At 39.0% G+C, this 15,250-nt stretch overlaps 1 pseudogene; it reads right to left on the bottom strand.

Moving 5' to 3' along the window:
- Positions 1-3,023: 3,023 nt before the first annotated feature.
- LOC130027371 (high mobility group protein B1-like) lies at positions 3,024-3,674 on the bottom strand (annotated as a pseudogene).
- Between the last annotated feature and the right edge of the window lie 11,576 nt (positions 3,675-15,250).

Raw genomic sequence — 15,250 nt, 5'->3', positions numbered from 1 at the left:
TTTTTATTGATAGTGCTCAATTGTCCAAGACAACCAAAGTCCTATAATAATTTTTTTCCAACATCTTACTGAGAAATCTCATGGTTCCCCCATGATACGTAAGGTAAGGTAAGGTAAAGGCCCTCCCGTTGTTCATTGATTTGCTCGAGCAGGCCCAGTAACGTCTCCATTGGAGACTTTGTTGTTACTGTGTTTGGCATATCGAATACGTCATGGGGAGCTTGCCAGGCTCTGCCGTGCGGGCGAGATACTCTTGGTAGCTTGCAGGGCTCTCCGAGAGGGGCGGAGGAATTGAACTCGGGTCGGCCATGTTGGCTGCGTGCAAGGCAAACGCCCTACCGCTGTGCTATCGCTCCACTATTCAATGGGTTACTGATGGATTTGACCTGAGGGCATTGATTGTGGACAGGGAGGAGCACAAGACATATTTGGCAAATACCAATTGAGGATCAGTTACTCTTCCTCCCCAAACAGATTCAGATCCTTTCTTCAAATTATCTCGCAAAGTGTTCTTCTATATACAGCTTCATCTGCAGATAAACAGTAGGTACAAGACATTTCTGGATGTGTCTTTTTACTTCATAATTGCATCTACCAGAAAACATTCAATGGCATAATTTTGTCACGTTAAATGCCTATAGGACTGTGATGCTCAAATAAGTGAATAAATAATGAATGAATGAAACTAAACTGTGGGATATAGGGTAAGTTACTCTCTTTTTTTTGGAGGGGGGTCACACCTGGCAGTGCATAGGGGTCACTACTGGCTTTGCACTCAGGAATTACTCCTGGCAAAGCTCAGTGGAACACATGGAAACTTGGGAATCGAACCTGAGTTGGCCGCATGCCTGGCAAATGCCCTACCTGCTGTACTATTTCTCCAGCCCCAGGAAAGTTATTTTTGGATAGGTAAAAGAACATCCTTGACAAGGGTGTGGCTAATAGCTATATCTTTCTTATTATTTCCATTTTGTTGCCAATCACCAAAGAATTCCAAGAAAACTAGTATTTAGTAAGAGAATTAAAATCCTCATTGAGAATAGTCAGGAACCAAATCTAAACCATCAGACAGAAGAGGTAATATCAAAAGGCAACTTCAGAGAGATCTTTCTGGAGTGCAGAGAAGAATGATGAGAAAGCATGTTCCAGAGATGCAGTGATTTCATCCAAGTGGTGTTTTTATTTTCTATGAAGAAGCCGGAGTGAAACTCTGCTGGCCAAAATTTATCCCAACCCTCCGGAAGAGACTGGAAAGCCAAAACCCAACTCTTCCCAGAACTTCTTGTAGCTTCAGCTGTGATTTAGTTTCTGCCAAGACAATGCATTCAAATGAGTCTGGATTCAGAACTGAATGCTGTGGAAGAGAGGCAGGTCATGGGACTTCCAACTATTGGATGTTGATTATCGGAGAGTAACTCTAGAGGCAGCTTTCCAACTCAGCCATCGGCCTGTGGGGGTGGCAGTATCTCAAGTCTGGACCGCCCAGAAGCCTCTTAATTCCACATTCCCTCTCTACGGCTGGAACTGTGGATCCACAGTCGTCCTGGTTTTCAGATGCGCCTTGATAAAAGAGTCATTTCTGGAAGCTATTTTGAGCGTCACAGTCCTATAGGCATTTAACGTGACAAAATTATGCCATTGAATGTTTTCTGGTAGATGCAATTATGAAGTAAAAAGACACAGCCAGAAATGTCTTGTACCTAATGTTTATCTGCAGATGAAGCTGTATATAGAAGAACACTTTGTGAGATAATTTGAAGAAAGGATCTGAATCTGTTTCCTACCTCAATAAGCTGAAAAGGAAATGAGAATGAAGAATTTAAAGGGTTTATGTGCTTCTATCAAATAGATAACTCACTCAGTTATTAACCCCTAAAACCAAGTTAAAAAATTTAAAAGCATGTAAGCTAGAGAAAATTCAATGAGCTCCTTTGCATGGGACCAAGTTTGAATTCCTGGCACCACTTGGTCCCTCAAGCATCAAGCTGGGCCTAATGTCTGAGCAGCATTGGGTGTATGCAAAAATTTAAAAAGGAAGCATGTACATATGAAAGAACAAAATTGCAGGGGCTTGACATTATAGAAATGCATAGATGGAGTTGTTAATGAACTAAGGCTTTAAATAGATTCTCTGTTTCTGCATTTTGGCATAAAATAGATGCCACTGGGTGCATAATCTTTTGAGGCATGTGTGGTTTCTTGAATTGCTCGTTCCTATTCACTGCTCCCAACTACATATTGATAGGGTTCAGCTAGTTGTGAGGTGTGTTGCATAAAATTCACTCCTATGAATCAAGTGGAATTGGGAGTTGAGTTACAATTAAGTGTCTTGGGAATATGTTGTATGTGTTAATATCACAAATCATGAGTGATACAATTAAAAAATTGTATTTACTTAGGAGCATTCAGAATGTCAACAAAACAGGTGCAACGTTTTTTCTTTTTCTTTTGCAATTACAAAGTTGTATTCAGTTAACAGAACAAGAATTATTTTGTATAAGATGTACCAGAGACAACTGAAGATGAAAATACTACCATCTCCATATATAACTAATTTGTGCTGTGCACCAACAAGAACCTGCTTTAAACTTCCATGCCAATTTACAGGCCCCATACTGTACCAGGCAAGGTTAGTGGCTATTGAAAATACCACTGGGACAAGGTTATCTAAAGATACATTCAGTAGTATGTTAACTATACAAAAAAGGACACTTACAGTTTAAAAACAAATCTTTTTTTTTTTTTTTGCTTTTTTGGGTCACACCTGGCAATGCACAGGGGTTACTCCTAGCTCTGCACTCAGGAGTCGCTCCTGGCGGTGCTCAGAGGACCATATAGGATGCTGGGAATCAAACCTGGGTCAGCCGCGTACGAGGCAAACACCTTACCCGTTGTGCTATCTCTCCAGCCCTAACAACAAATCTTGCACAGCCTTACGTTTCATTTTTTTTCTTTAAAAGGAGTAAGCTGTGTCCAGGTTGGCTTACAGACATGAAAAAAAAAAAAACTGAACTAGAACTGACTTATTCATCATCATCATCATCTTCTCTTCCATCTTTGTCTTCTTCATCCTCCTCTTCTTGCTTATCCTCTTCATCTTCTTCATCTTCCTCCTCTTCTTTCTTTTTCTTGCTCTTTTCAGCTTTAATCACTCCCTTCTTGGCCACATCAGGCTTTTCTTTAGCTTATTATGAAGCAATATTCTTTTCATATTTCTCCTTCAGCTTGAGAGCCTTCTTTTCATAAAGCTGCTTATCATCTGCAGCAGTGTTGTTCCATGCCTCTCCCAGTTTCTTTGCAACATCACCAGTGTACATGCCAGGATGCTCTCCTTTGATATTTGGGTGATACTCAGAACAAAACAAGAAAAAGGCCAAAGGAGGCCTCTTGGGGGCATTGGGATCCTTGAATTTCTTTTTTGTTTCCCCTTTAGAAGGGATATAAGTTTTTATTTCTCTTTCATAACAGGCCTTGTTGGCCTTTGCCATGTCTTTAAATTTTCCTTTCTCTTTAGCAGGACATAGTCTTCCACCTCTCTGAAAACTTCTTAGAAAACTCTGAAAAGTTGACTGAAGCATCTGGTGCTTCTTCTTGTGCCCCTCCTAGCAAGTTTGCACGAAGAATGCATCTGACGACATTTTGCCTCTTGGCTTCATAGGATCTCCTTTGTCCATGTTTAATTATTTTCCTCGGTGAGGCACAGAGTTGTCCAGTGCTTGTCCGACTCTATGAGTGATACAATTAAAAGAATGAGAGAACAAGTATTTGATGACCATGAGAGAAAGGAGAGTGTGATGACATGTGAGAGTAGGTATACAGAATTGAGACTCAAGTGCTTGAGACTAGTAATAATATAGTATCTATTATGTGTATATGTGTGTCTGAAGTTCATAAAGAAAAAAATTTAGCATAATAATAAAGAAATGGACTTAAGTGACTGGATTACCTGAAAACACATCACAAAAAATATTAAAAATTGTTGAGCCATTTTGATGCCCAAAACTAAAAATAAAATTCCTCTGGAAACAATCTTTTTCCAGAGGAATTTTAATTCACTATTACCAGCAACAGAAATTGTAGACTGGGAGATAGTGAAAAAGATGACAGGGATGTTAACCTAGAATAATAATTATTAAAATGCTTTTGTTCAAAAGACTTTTTCCGCTCTCAAAATTCATAGTTATTATTTTATATAGCCTTAGGATGATGGTCAGTTCCTCATTTTGGGGAGTAGATTGGTTTTGTTTTTATCTTTATTGTTTTTTAATTATAAACATTTTAGGCTGGAGGGGGGCTGGAGTGATAGCACAGCAAGTAGGGTGTTTGCTTTGCATGCGGTCGACCTGGGTTTGATTCCTTTGTCCCTCTCGAAGAGCCTGGCAAGCTACAGAGAGTATCCCACCCATACGGCAGAGCCTGGCAAGCTCCCTGTGGCGTATTCGATATTCCAAAAACAGTAACAAGTCTGGTGCCCACTCAGGCAAATCGATGAACAATAGGAAGACAGTGCTACAGTGCTAAATATTTTAGACATATTTTAAAGCATGAAGAAAAAAGATAAAAAATAAAGAGAAAAGATAAAAAATAAATGTATTCAACAACCATTGTTGGCAGGGATGTAATGAAAAAGGAACCCTTATACTCTGCTGGTGGGAATGTTATTGGTTTAGTCTCTATGGAAAATAGTATAAAGACTTCCTAAAAAAACTAAGACTAGTGTTTCCATATGACCAAGCCAATTCACTTCTTAGAATCTACCCCAAGGACACAAAACAAAGAGAAATTTGAATGTATACTGAATATTTAAAATCTGTTTTTAATTTAAAAATAGCACTAAATTATTTAATGTAAATTTATTTAAATAAACCATGGCACTGACAATCTTATTTCTCTCAAAATCTGAAATACAAATTACAAAGTTTCAAAAAAGTTTTGATAAGTGGAAAGAGAAAATCAATGCAATCTCTGAAAAACACATTAACTAGAATATTGGTTACTACAAGGGGCACATATATAGCATTTTTCAGTATATCCATTTTTTAAACAGATAAGGCTGAGAACTTCATGACCATATATCTAATGTCTAATAGTTAATATAGCTATAAAACAAATTTTAGAATTTCTTTAGCTGTCTTAAAAACGCAGTTATATTTTTACATTATGAGATACTGTATTATGATTTCACTGGTGAAATAAATTCTGAATTATTATATATTTTTATAACCAGATGCTACTCTGAATAAAATTTTATAACTTTTTTCCCCTGAAACATCAAAGTTTTAATTTCTAAGCTACTGGATATATAAGATATATTTCTGCATTTTAAAATCCAGCTTCTTGGAAAGAACAAATTGGAATGTCTTAATATATTAACTTTCTATTAAAATGCATATAATCTTTTTAGATGTGGTAAACCAAAATAACAGCCTTATGTACTTTATATTTCCTAAGATGCATCCTAGTTGACATAGCAGCTTTAGGAGTCCTGAATACTAGGATGGGAAGGAATCTACCAATATGTATTTTTCCATTTGAATAATGTCCCTGTGAAAAGTTACTTGGATCAAAGTGAAAACTTTCTATTTTAATGAATTTACCACTACCTCGTTATAGTAAATAACAACCTATGGAATGAGTTTATCAGGAATTGCATTTTTACCTTTGGACAAATTATCAATGTTGCTGATAAAATGAAAACTATGACTTTATTGTTTAGTACTCTATGAGATATGTTATTAATTTTTTTTGTTTTTGTTTTTGACTACATATGGCTGTGCTCAGGACTTACTCCTGGCTCTGTGCTCAGAGGACAATGTGCAGTGCCAAGGATTGAATGGGTCAGCTTCATGCAAGACAAGCAACTTACCTGATGTACAATCTCTTTGGCCCATATATTTAATTTTTAAATTATAGTATAGAGTACCTGGTTACAATAGTGTTTAGGTTTATAGTATTGATATACAAAGCTACTACTTACTAACACCGCTAATGTGCCCATGACCTTCCACCACAGTCCTTCCATCACACTTCTGGTGTGATCTTCGTCTGCCCTCCCCTGTCACCCTACTGTTAAGTAGTAAATTTTGAAATCCAAGGCCAGAGCTTAACATTATCCAATGCTGTCTATTCTCTTGTTTTGTCTCTGTGTCACAGATGAATAAGAACATTCAATGAGTTCTCCTGATTCTTTTCACTTGATACCTTTCAGTTTCATCCCAGTTGCAACAAACTGCATGACTTCATCTTTACTTATGGTCATGTAGTAGTCCATTAGGTATAAATAACACATTTTTTCCTGCTTTTTGGGTCACACCCAGTGATGCTCAAGGGTTACTCTCCTGGCTCATACATTCAGGAATTACTCTTGGCGGTGCTTGGGGGGGGGGGGGGGCATATGGAATGCTGGGAATCAAACCCGGGTTGGCTGCATGCAAGGCAAATGCCCTACCCGCTGTGCTATCGCTCCAGCCCCAATACCACATTTTTTCAAACTGTAAATTTATCCACTCATATTTCATTGGGCGTTTGGGTTGTTTCTAAATTTTGGTTATTGTCCTAGGTTCTTCAATGAACACAGGTGTGCATATGTCTTTTCAAACTAATGTTTTTGTTTTTTGAGAGAAGATGCTAAGAAGTGGAATTCTGGGTCAACTGGGAGCTTGATTGTTACATTTTTTAAGAAATCTCTATGCTATTTTGCAAAGAGACTGAATCAGATGACAGTCCCACCAATAATGAGTGATGGTTGATTTTTCAACACATCTCTGTAAATATTGACTGTTTCTAGTATTTCTTGATATATGCCATTATCACTGGTGTGAATTATATTGAGGTAGATATTTTAAAATATGTCTGGAGAGTTAGTACAGTGGGTAGGGTGCTAGCCTTGTACGTGGGTTCGATCCCCAGAACCTCATATGGTTTCCCTAAATCCTTTCAGGAGTAATATTTGAGTCTAGTGCCAGGAGTAATTCCTGAGTACTATGAGGTGTGGCTCCAAACTCTGCCCTCCTCCAAAAAACTTTGTAAAATCATATTTCAAATTAGAATTTACAGTTAACCTCAATATCTTACTCTCTGAATCTTTAACATTTATAAACATAAGAAGGTTATGGTTAGAATCTCAATCCATATTTAAAGTCATATAACTGCTGGGAGGAATACATAGATCTTCCCTCATATAATAATGGAAGATTTTCCCCTCAAGATCCATAAAAGTGTAAACAGGTCAAAACTGATCTTACATATCTCATGTAGAGAAAAATCTGATTCCTGACTCTAAAAAAGAATAAAATTATGTACTTCACATGGATAGAACTAGAGGATGTCATGTTGAGTAAAGTCAGTCAGAAGGAAAGAAATACAGAATGACCTGTCTTATGTGGGACTTAGAGATACAAAGAAAAGTAGCAACAGACTTTCAAAGGCAACAAAACAGTAGAACAGATCCACACAACTGAGTTGGAGAGGGAGGGGTTTGCAAGGGAGGGAGCTTGAAGCCTCTGGGGTAGGGGGATAAGTACACTGGTGATATTGAAATTTTGTCTAGAGAAATGATCATTGACCATACTGTAAATCACAGAATGTCAACTGAAAAAAAAATCAGCAAAAATCTTCTGTCTGAACAACCAGATTCAGGGGACTGAAAGAAGGCAAGAAATATAGACAACAAAATGTTAACAAAGTAACAAGAGCTCTTAAGCAGATTTCAGAAGGGACCTAACATTTCTTTGTTTAGTAATTGATAATATTTTCAATAAATCTGGGTTATAAAGATTATAAGGTGAACTAAGTTCAGCCAAATGTTAGAACCATTTAACAAGATCCAGTCTGTACTTATTGCATGCCAAACACAAAATTCTATTGATGCTCAGAAAAGTTAATTTAATTTTCAAATATATTGATGCGTTCCATATTTATAAACCATATAAATATGGTTAATAGCATTAAAAATTCATCACTAAAAAAATTCAACATCAAATAATTTTAATTAGCATTTTTGTTTTGTTTTGTTTTGTTTTGGGGTCACACCCATAAGTGCTCAGGGTTTGCTCCTAGCCTCAAAGAATATCCATCCAACTCTTTGCTGACATATAGTAGACACAAAATATTTTTTGAATAAATAAATGTATAAAATAAAACAGATTTTAAAATGATTTAGCTGCATGTTTCATTACCAGATATATTTATACCTAACATTTTTATTCCCTTTCAGTGAATGATTAAATATTACTTTTCTTTGGTGCATAATCCTTAGCACATCTGCCAATAAGAAGGCAAATAGACAATATTTGGTACATCAATGAGTTCCCACATATTGTAATAAAAAGGATGAGTCAAATTATTACTTACTACTACTCATGTAAATAATTTTCTAATGAGCATGAGAGATGCTGACATTAATTATGACATCAGACTAGGTCAATGGGTGATACACACAGAGTGATAGAGCAAAAGAGAGAGAGAAAAAGAGAGACAGCAAGAGAGCAAGCAAGTGAGCTAGATAGTGAGAGAGAGATAGAGAGAAAGAGAGAGAGAGAGGAGAGAGAGAGAGAGAGACAATTTTAAGACAGACTCCCAAGACTGTGAAAACTTGCAGTGTTTAAATGGGCAGGGTGAACTATTAGTCTGCATGAGGGAAAGGTTTGAGTCAACAGAAAATATTCTAGAGAATTCCCATGTCGTCAGGAAGGTCAGTCTTCTTCTACTTAAGCTTTCAGTTATTTAATGGGGCCAACCTACCCACATTAAAGAGGGCAAGCTGCTTTAATCAAAGTCCACTGACATTAGTGCTAATATTCATAGAACCATCTAGAATGCTTGACCAAATAGCTGCACACCATAATCTAGCCAAGTTGAGACATTAAATTAATGATCACAGGAACTAATAGTTTAGCCAATACGTTTCACATGTTAAGAACTTTATTATTCTAACAAAGAAAGAGAAAATGTTAATGCACTTTGTGTTAATGTAAGTACACTGAAAATGTAAGTACCTAGAAAAATTCAGCAAACAACATACGATGATGAACACCAATGAAACTTGTTTAACAAGTGAAAATGTAATCACAGCCTATACCTTATTAGTTTCCTATAAAAACAGTTGCATGATCCTAGTGTGGTAGTGTGGTTGATGTCCTCCCCCGTGCCCCTCAACCCCAACAAATATCCACATTCTAATCCTTAGAATTTGTGACTTTTTAACAAAATAGGAGACTAACACCCAAGAATAGCTGAGATAAGTACCAGGAGGTTTACTCCATGGTTTGGAGGCCAGCCGCACATGCTAGTGGAAAAGGCAGCTCAGATAGAGAAGGGAGCACCAAATAAAGGGTGTTGGGAGGATCCTCCCAGGATGGGAGAAGCATGCTGAAAGTAGATTATAGACCAAACAAGATTGCCACTCAATGGCTGTTTTGCACCCAAAAGGAGAGAGAGAACAAAAGGGAATGCCCTGCCACAGTGGGGTGGGAGGGATGGTGGGTGGGAGGGATACTGGGATCCATGGTGGTGGAAAATGGGCACTGGTGGAGGGATGGGTACTTGATCATTGTATAATTGAAACCCAAGCACAAAAATTTGTATGTCTACAACTGTACCTCATGGTGTTTCACTAATAAAAATTTAAAAAAAGTGAAAAAAAGAAAAAGAGAATTTGTGACTTTTTAAATGTACATATTAAAGGAATTTGCAAGTGTGATGAAGTTAAAACTCTTGAGATGGACAGTTACCTAACTGTGCTCAGTGTCATCATGGGAGCATGAGGGTGAGTGTGAGGAAGAAACTGGAGGTTCCTGGTGTTCCCTATGTGGTGTGGAGGATGGAGGACCGGAGAGGAAGGAAAGGACTTCGATTCAAGAGAGCTGAAGTCTCTCAAAGATGCACAGCACAACGGCATGGATTTTTGCCCCAGAACCTCAGGTCGGACTCAACCCTGCTCACACCTTGACTTTACTCAAAGAGTTTCATTTGACCTCTGCTGAATGCATGTGTTAATTTAAGGCATTTGTGTGTAGTAATCTGTTATAACAGCAATAAGAAACCAGTGGACCTATAATACAAAATTTGAGTAATCAATCAAAATGATCATTCAGTGGAAAAGAAGGGAAAGTGTGTGTGCATACATATTAATAAGAAGTATAATAAAAAGTAAACACATATTTTCCTATCTAATAAGACTGAGTCAAATAAATATAAAACAAAGAAAACAGAACATGACTGAAAGGAGTCAGGATATAGGGAAATCTTATTTTTTCTTCTTAAAACAGAATAAAAACAGAATAAAAAAGGTCACCAGTGTCATACTCTGAAGTAATTACAAGTAGATATACTCAAAAGGAGGGAAAGGAGGGGAAAAAAAAAGGATCAGAAGTGACAGGTCATAAGAGACAAAGATGAAGAAACTAAATAACCTAAGAAATATGAGTTGTTAAAAGCATTAACAGAAACCAGTCTCCCATGTGACCTTAACCTTGACGATAGAGAAGGGATGGGGGGGGGTGAGGAGTAGAAGCAAGTCCCGCAAAGGTTCTTGGTTTTGGTGAGCTACAGATACAGATTAACTCCAGATATTAATGGTTAAATAAATACTAAAGGTGCTTCTTAATATTTCTAAGGCACACCCCACATCTGCCCTCCTGAAGCCTGATGCCTGACCCCCACCCGGCCCCGCTTAGTGTTGAAATCTTTAAGAGGCAACAGTTGCTGCAGGAAATACGACCTAGAGCTAAAACTAAAACCATGGCAGACACAGCGATGACCCCTGACGCAGCTTTGCAGACACTGCATGTTGGCAGACATGGGCGGAAGCAGACGGGGATTGGAGAGGAAAATCAAGGACGCCTGGTTGTTCTCCAGGCACATACGAGGACCCCCGGACTGGGGATAATCGGAAACAGCTGGAAGGACTCTTGGAGGACTGCAGGGAGGATTGTGACATTCCTGCTGGAGCTGCTAGATTGAATTACTAAAATATGACAGATGGGGAAGCCGGTGTTTGCATTTGGTATAGTCCAGAATGTCTGGACTTCAAGGGGAGGGGCACCAAAAGGGACTATCGAATGGTAGGAGAAACGGTGGAAATGTACAGGCTGACAGTTACTTCACCGGGATACGAATGCCTTGTTCTTTCTGTGAGACCAGGGCTCTGTTTGAACGCTGGGGTTCCATCACCGCATCCTGCTCCCTGCAAAAACCCAACATTTGAATGTGGCTCTCAGCTATTTGCTGTTGCTTTTGTCAAAGGGTCACAGGGAAGAAATTGTTAATGAAGAAAACTTTATTGGTGAAGAAGGTGATAGATCAGACGAAGTCTAAAAATCACCTTGACAAAGAATTCCTTACTGCATGTGGGGGTAACTTGATTTTGTGAATGTTTTTTTTCTTTTTCTTTTTGGGTCACACCTGGCAATGCACAGGAGTTACTCCTGACTCTGCACTTAGGAATTACCCCTGGCAGGGCTCAGGGGGACCATATGGGATGCTGGGAATTGAACCCAGGTGGACGGTGCAAAGCAAACACCCTACCCGCTGTGTTATTGCTCCAGCCCTTTGGTGAATTTTTTTGGGGGGATTATAAAAAAATAATTCTGGAGTGTTCCTATTGTTTGCTGATGGGCAGTTTGTTCTAACTGGGCACAGCATTTGGTGCCCATACTGGTTATTACTAATTAGTAGTATTGCCAATAGTACCTGTTAGCCCATGGGAGTTAAGTTCCTGGTCACTGTATATTGCTTCTGACCTGAAGTAATTAGCTTTATATCTCCAACCCCACTTACTCTTTGCCTTCCTGTTCTGTTTCTGGGAATACTTATTTCCTTTTTGAGCTTACTATGACTTTTTTGTCTCCCAAGTGGTGCCCAATGGTTCTGGGGGGCCCATCCCCTTGATTCTTAGCTGACCTGGCCAGTGGTAATAAGGAAAAAGCTCTGCTCAAGCTCTGCAATACCAGGGATTAGCTGAACCATACCTGATGATGCTCCGGGGACGTGCACAGGAGTTAAACCAGGTCAGCCATATGCAAGGCGTGTGCCTTACCCCCTCTAACTATCTCTTTGGCCCTGTGAGTTTCTTCTTATTGATTTATTTTTATTTGAAGGAACAGAAGGGAGAACTTCAGAGTAAATACTATGTCATCTTTACAAGTTTCTTAAAGACGTGACCCAGATAACCAAATCACATATTAAAATGAAAGTTAGTACTAAAGAGTTGGTGAAGAGTGCTGAAAGGGATTAAATGAAGTCTAATAGAGTCTAAGTCTAATTACAGGCCTGTATAAAATTAAATTGTTGGGATTATTTTTTGGGGGGGTACATCCAATTCTGGGTTTAGAGATCACACCTGGCAGTGTGGTATGATTCAATCCATTGTTGTGATTGTAGCTGCATGCAAGGCAAGTGCTTAACTTTTGTACTTTATCTCTGGCCCTAATTGTTAGAGTTCTTCGAGGAAAAAATATATTGGTTTATGGACTACAGTCAGTGGTGCTCAGGACTACTCCTGGTTGGGCTCAGGAGACAATATGTAGTGCCAGGGACTGAACATACAAAGCAGGTGCCCTACTTATTGTACTATTGCTCAAGCCCCAAGGAGAAAATGTATATAAAAACACTTTTTCAGTGATACAGTTATAATCACTGTCTCATTGTCCTCCCGTTGTTCGTCAATTTACTCCAGTGGGCACCAGTGACATCTCTATTTGTCCCAGCCCTGAGATTTTAGCAGCCTCTCCTTACTCGTCTTTCCCAACAATTGGAGGCTCTTCCAGGGTCAGGGGAATGAGACCTGTTATAGTTACTGTTTTTGGCATATCGAATACTCCATGGAGAGCTTGCCAGACTCAGCCCGTGTGGGTGGGATACTCTTGGTAGCTTGCTCTGCGATATATATATATATATATATATATATATATACACATATATATGTATTTCTCTCTATGATTTGTGCCGACTGTCTGAATCCCATCAAACATGGTGTGGTAATTATGGAAAATGGGTAGGAAGTGTCTTATGATGTATCGTGCGGCTGCAAAGCTGCCACACAGTCTCGAAAGCAGCCTGGAGTGTGGCGGCAGTTCGGTAATGAAGGTCGGCTGCTGGGGCTGGGTCCCTTGGGGTGAGAAGGGCTCACACCCACCCCTCTCTGGGGTGCACCAAGTGAAAAAAGCCTGACGTGGAGTCCTGTGAAGATCAACTTCACAGTTATAATAGATAACATAATAATCAAAGTAGGTTAGGGATTGGAGAAAGGACATAAGTTCTATGTAATTAAGATACACTTTAAACAAAAGCTTACCGTAGACTCCTAGAAATGGGGAAAAAAGGGAAAAGAAATAGTCTGTGTAAATAAATCATGACAGACCAGAAATGAAAAACCACAGCTATAGACAGACAACAATAAAAACACCATAGAGGATTAAGTCAGAGTTGTGTTTAGATCAACAGAATTCAAAGTTTAAATTAAGACAGAAATAGTATAGAATTGATACATTAGTCTAAGAGCTGAGACATTGAAAACCAAGTTAATCAAGAAAACCTTGGAAAAGTAGAGGGAAATTTTTTTTTTTTATGTAGGAGTACTGCAATTTATTCAGCCACTGATTAGCTGATTGAATTGGGCATGAACTCCACCTTACTTTTTTCCCCCATTTTTTATAATTTTATTTATTGGATCACCATGAGAGCAGTTGCAAAGCTTTTGGGTTTAAGTCTTGGTCATACAATGAAATACCTGAACCTTCACTAGTGCCTATTCTCCACTCCCAACAACCCCAGTATACCCCCATCCCACACCCTCCCCCTACCTGTGGGGCAGATGATTTCCACATTACTCTCTCTCTACTTTGATCATATTCAATATTTTGACACCAGATCCACCATTATTATTTGAGATTTTACCCCAACACTCAGATCTGCTGAAAAGGCAACAGTAGACAATTTGTTTTCTATTGTTGGTTATGAATAACATATGGTATTGCATGGCTGCAGTAGTGGCCACGCGATTTTGAAATTCCAAAATTTTAACACTTAAATCTGGAGGGATTTCTGCCAAAACCTGCTGGGTTCCGAGATTTGCTACTGAGTCTCTGGGATCATGGCCATTAAGCAGCTTGATCAGGAGCCAGAAAGGCCGTTCATGGGCAATGACTTGGGGTCTCGTTGAGACGGGGAGGACAGGACCGGCTCCACTCCCATCCCATGAGGCCCAAAATGTCTCGTCACTGTGGGCCCAAACCTGACTGTCCAATGGCCTCTGGAGGATTATGGCCACTGAGCTGCCAGGGGGAAGCAGGCGGAGGGACAACACCCTTTCCCCCCTGTGGTGGCCTGGCAACAGTAACCTCCTGCGTGATCTGGATGCATTTCTGCCAAAAGCCGCTGGGTTTCGAGATTTGTTTCTGAGTCTCTGGGATCATGGCCATTAAGCAGTTCAATTAGGAACCAGAGAGGCCATGCCTCCAATTATATAGCTGAGCTGGAGGTGGTTTGTGGGTGTGTTTCCCACATACCTAACTTTTGCCAGTTTACTTTCTTGGTAAACTTTGCCCCAAGTTTTTGGGGTCTGGACAAAGGCACAGCAGTAATTTTGGGTTATCTGGAAGTCTGAAGGTGCCATCAGGCTGCTGATGAGTAGAGGAAAAATTTTAAAAATAAAATAAAATAAAATAAAATGATAGAAGAGGTTAAATTTCTACATAAAAAGGTTCTTTTCTATAAGACACATTACCTGTTTTTGTGGGTTGAAGGATAGAAGTCTGAACTTTTTCTGCAGAAAGACTAGCCAGTACCACAGCACTAGCTAGAACACTATCAGAAGATCTGAGGTTCAACACAGGGCCGATAGTTGATAATCCTATATTAAATAATTATACTCATGAGAGCAGGACTGAACCTGCCCTCCCTTCTTTCTGGTGTTGAGACTCAAACTGAGGGTGTCTTCCATGTAAAGTGCCTGATCTACCACTAAGCTCCATCTTTGGTTCCTTAGAGAATAGAAACTTAAAGGAACCCACTTTCTAAATGTTATGTGAGGTGATGGATGTGTTCACTAGAGGAAAATCCTTTCAAAATGTATGTATAAAATCACCCTAAAGTATATTTTAAATGTCTTAAATTTCATGTTAATTATACTTTTGTAAAGTTCAAATAGTGTGCTTCATTTAAAACTTGATGGCGGGGGGAAGTTTAGGGGGTTAGGATGTATGCAGGACTGTGCTCCATTAGATTACTGGTACTGATGGTCTCTTGAGCA

This window comes from Sorex fumeus, unplaced genomic scaffold (assembly GCF_029834395.1).
Source record: "Sorex fumeus unplaced genomic scaffold, SorFum_2.1 ptg000003l, whole genome shotgun sequence".
In the NCBI taxonomy this organism is placed as follows: Eukaryota; Metazoa; Chordata; class Mammalia; order Eulipotyphla; family Soricidae; genus Sorex; species Sorex fumeus.
Note: the sequence above shows the minus strand (reverse complement) of the source record. Positions and strands in the feature narration are given on the sequence as shown.